Raw genomic sequence first — 4,887 nt, forward strand, 5'->3', positions numbered from 1 at the left:
AGCACTTTGGGTAGTTACGATCTCAGATTAGTCACTGATGAACTCAGTGCAGCCAGTCCTGGCAGCTCAGGGTTCCCAGTCCCACAGGGAATGGGGAGAAGCTGGAGACAGAGCACCACCTACTTTTGGAACGTTTAATGGAGTCCTGGTGGTTTCCGTGAGCGCACAGGAAGGAGGGTAAACAGGAAGCAAATGGAAATAACTTCAGAAAAGCAAAAAAAAGGCTTTGCTGTCTGAGGGATCCCACTGCTGTGTCCCTGCAGAGCCTCTGGGAGAGCACAGCCTGTAAAATGGGAATTTGTTTGCAAAGACAGGCCCTTCTTTTTAACATGAGGTGGAAATTTGTCACCACAGATGAAGTGTGATGGTCTGAGCAAAGCAGGTTCTTCACCTCAGGATGGATATAAATCTGTATTTACAGATGGGCCTGTAACACCCTCAGGGAAAGGAATGCACCTCTGGGCACTGTCTACTCCATATAGCTCAGCCTTACTCTGCTGACTGATTTTCAAGGTAAAATACACTAAAAAAAGCACTCAAAATACCCAAATATGTTCTAAATTACCTGAAAAATGTGATGTCTTATGAGAGGTTCAGTTTCACACACCTGCTTGAGAATTAAAACCCTTCTCAGGCCCTTGGCAACCCCCAGTGACTTACTGGGTAGCCTGCAGGAGGTAAACATTTTAAAAGCGAGTTAAATATTTTAAAAGTGAGTTAAATGTTTTAAAAGTAAGTTGGATGTTTTAAAAGTAGGTTAAACGTTTTAAAAGTAAGTTGAACACTTTAAAAGTGAGGTGAGTGTTTTGAAAGTGAGGTGAGTGTTTTAAAAGTGAGGTGAGTGTTTTAAAAGCAGCACTGGCTGATGCTGTGGCAGTGGATGGGGTGTCCTGTGTACCTGCTGAGGATTTACAGCCCAGAGGGTAAAAAGCAATCGTGGTTATAAAGTGATTAGGGGTTACAGCCTGGGGAGAAGGGCAGCAAATACCTGTGGGACCTTGTGGTGGCTCAGCTGGGCCTGGCTGCTCCTTATCTTTCCTTATCTTTCCTTATCCGGAAGGAACCCCTGGGCAGTGCAGGTACCAAGGTTTGCATTTATTATTTTCCATGGATTTGCAGGCTGTGGTTCCATTTGTGCCCTCCACCAGAGGTCCAGGTGCTGTCACAGCAACGTGAAACACCAAATTAACCAAACCTTGAGGAAATTGATGCTCATCAATCAGAGAATATTTATCTCTTTGAATATAAAATTCCAATCACTGTGGACCATCGGGCCAAACCTGTTTTGAGGGGGTGCAGCCCATCTCACCCCACTTCCCTCTTGACAGAGATGGGAAAAGCCTTTGTTCACTGATCCTTCAAAGACCTTTGTGGCTTTCCAAGGAAGGAAAAGGGAATATAATAACAGTTCTGGCTTTAGTATCTGTGTTAGATAAATTCTGCTGTTGTGAAAACAAATTACATCCTCGATACAACAATTCGAGGGGTAGATTTGTCATGGAGATATCTGACACAATGGGCCAAGTGTCCTGTGCTGGGGTGAGTCAGGGAGAGAAGCCTTTCCCAGAGCACTTGGCCCTGCTCCTGCCTCCCTGTGGGCAGGGAGGGGTGGGGATGGTTCCCATGGATGTCTCAGCCCTGCTTCCCGTGATTTTGGGTGCAGCAGCAGCTGGGATTGGCAGGAAGCTGCACCTGAAACCTCCAAAGGTGTGTGTGTGCTACAGGCAGTGGCATCAGAGACATCCCTGGATCTTCCCATCCTCTTAAGGAGGGGAGGTGGGAAGGGGTGTTGGGGAAAATGGGAATTTGTTTGGAAAGATGGGCCCTTCACTGTGAGGTGGAAATTTGTCAACACAGATGAAATTTGATTGGGCAAAAAATATCCTGACTGCAGCAGGTCTCTGTGAGCCCCAGTATGCTGAAATGATGCCTTGAGGATCCTGAAGAATCAATAAAATCCACAGATATCATCAGGAAAATCCCTGTCCTGGTCTCCAGCCCCCTGTGGAAGTGAGGAAGAAATCCTCAGAGCCCCTGGCAGGGCCTGAAGGGCTCCAGGAGAGCTGGAGAGGGACTGGGGACAAGGGATGGAGGGACAGGAGCCAGGGAATGGCTCCCAGTGCCAGAGGGCAGGGATGGGTGGGAGATTGGGAATTGGGAATTCTTTATTCAGAGGGTGGTGAGGTATTGCAATCAGGTTTTTGATATATAAATCTACTCCCTGTAACCCTGTAACCACCCTCAGGGAAAGAAATGCACCTCTGGGCACTATCTACTCCATATAGCTCAGCCTTACACTGCTGATTGATTTTCAAGGTAAAATACCTCAAAAAAAGCACTGTTGGATGGCCCTGGATCCCTGGCAGTGCCCAAGGCCAGGCTGGACACTGGGGCTTGGATCAGCCTGGGACAGTGGGAGGTGTCCCTGCCCATGGAAAGGGGGTGGAATGGGATGAGATTTAAGCTCCCTTCCCACACAAATCATTCAGATATTCCATGATTCCAGAATATTTAGGGGTTTGTAATAAATCTTGAGTACATCCAAATGTCTCTACAGGTGCTATTGGCAAAGCTGGCTCCTCCTTTCCCAGGGTGTTCTCAGGAGCAGAGGGAGGAAATGAAGAGGGGGTGGATAATGCCTGACCAAACCTTCACATGCCACAATCCTGGATCACCACCATGGCAACACCAGCCTGAAAAATCCTGAAGCCTTAACAAGAGGAATAATTTGAGGCCCATGGTGGGATTTTGGGGTGTCCTGTGCAGGGCCAGGAGCTGGACTGTATGGTCCTTCTGGATCCCTTCAGGCCAGGGTATTGTGTGGTTCTATTCCACGTCTCTGTGGTTGCCTTGGAAGGAGGAGTTTTGGAGCTCAGTGGGATCCCCGGGATGGTTATTTGTGGGGCTGGAGCCCGGCTTAGCCCTGACTGCGCACAAAGCTCCCGCGGGGAGCTCAGCGGGATCCTGGGGCAGCTGCTCCCGCTGGGCTGGGCGGGTCCAGCGGCCCCGGGATGAGCTCCGGGGGGCAGAGCAGGGCTGCGGGATGAGCTCCGGGGGGCAGGGCAGGGGTGCGGGATGAGCTCCGCAGGGCAGAGCCGGGCTGCGGGATGAGCTCCGCAGGGCAGAGCCGGGCTGCGGGATGAGCTCCGCAGGGCAGAGCCGGGCTGCGGGATGAGCTCCGCAGGGCAGAGCCGGGCTGCGGGATGAGCTCCGCAGGGCAGAGCCGGGCTGCGGGATGAGCTCCGCAGGGCAGAGCCGGGCTGCGGGATGAGCTCCGCAGGGCAGAGCCGGGCTGCGGGATGAGCTCCGCAGGGCAGAGCCGGGCTGCGGGATGAGCTCCGCAGGGCAGAGCCGGGCTGCGGGATGAGCTCCGCAGGGCAGAGCCGGGCTGCGGGATGAGCTCCGCAGGGCAGAGCCGGGCTGCGGGATGAGCTCCGCAGGGCAGAGCCGGGCTGCGGGATGAGCTCCGCAGGGCAGAGCCGGGCTGCGGGATGAGCTCCGCAGGGCAGAGCCGGGCTGCGGGATGAGCTCCGCAGGGCAGAGCCGGGCTGCGGGATGAGCTCCGCAGGGCAGAGCCGGGCTGCGGGATGAGCTCCGCAGGGCAGGGCTGCGGGATGAGCTCCGGAGGGCAGGGCAGCCCCCGGGCTCCGGGATGAGCTCCCGAGCTGTGCCCAGCCCCGAGGGGCTCATTTCCCATCTCAGCGGATGCTTTGGTGCTGCCCAGCTCAGTCAGACCCTCGCTGTGCCTGGGCCCTCCTCAGGCGGCCAAGCCCCTTCCTATCCCATTTTTTTTTTCCAGGAAATCACGTTGTTTCATGCCCCTGCTCTCCCAAATCCACCCTGCTGTGTTTTTTTCACGTGAGGAAGAATCCCCGTGTCAGTGGCAGGAGAAGGGGTTACTGCACGTGTCCAGTGTTATTTCTGTGGGCATGCTTTGCCTTTCTCCCCTGCCTGTGGATGCCAGGCCCCCCTCTCCTCATGCCTTGACCCCTAAATCATTGATCATTATCCTAATGCCTTTAGCCAAAACTCCAGCTGTCACCAACAGCTCTTCCTTAAGGAGATAAAAAGAGCCCAGAACAAGGTCTCTCTGTGCAGCCCTGACACTCTTAATGCTTCAGGCTTGTGCAGCCCTGGGGAAAATCTTATTGTCTTTCTCGGAGATGGGATTGCCCTGTGGACTTTAGCCCTGGACTTTGCTCCGGTAGCTCGGGAGGGCCTGGAGGAAGTGCTCAGACACCTCGGAGCGGCTCTGGCGGGGCAGGAGGTGTGGCCCTGCCTGGCAGGACACCCTTGCCTTGACCTCTGCGCTGGGGAAACACAACTCCATGAGCATTCCATGGAGGAGAGGGAGCAGCCAGTTATTCCCATGGGATACCTTGGGCAGGACACTTTGCAGTTATTCCCATGGGATACCTGGGGCAGGACGCTTTGACAAAGGCAAAACACAGAGTTCAGATGTAAAATCCTCAGTGACTGAGTTCCTAGGCAGCTGCCTGTTATGGCAGGGAATGGATAAAAGCAGGGAGCTCCTGAATTTTATTCCTTGCCCTAGATTTTTGTTATTTTTCTATGCTTTGCTGAGAATCCTTCAGCTCATTACACCTGCAGGGAGCAGGCTGCCCCTCAGACATTCTGCAAATCCTTCTGAGCTCTCTCTGGACACATCCCAGAGCAGGACCACGAACTTAAATTTTCAGCCTACACCAGCACAACCTGCTCTGTCTAAACCAAAGCATCGTGCTGGGTTGAAGAGCTAAATTTTGCTCCCTGTGCCTGCTGCTCCTCCCACGGTGCTGCTGCAGCCCTGAGGAGCTCCCGAGGCCGCAGGAGCCGCTCCAGAGCTGACGGGGAGCGGAGGCAGCGCCGGGGGCAGCCGGGGCCGGG

Source organism: Geospiza fortis, unplaced genomic scaffold (genome assembly GCF_000277835.1).
Source record: "Geospiza fortis unplaced genomic scaffold, GeoFor_1.0 scaffold23, whole genome shotgun sequence".
Taxonomy (NCBI): domain Eukaryota; kingdom Metazoa; phylum Chordata; class Aves; order Passeriformes; family Thraupidae; genus Geospiza; species Geospiza fortis.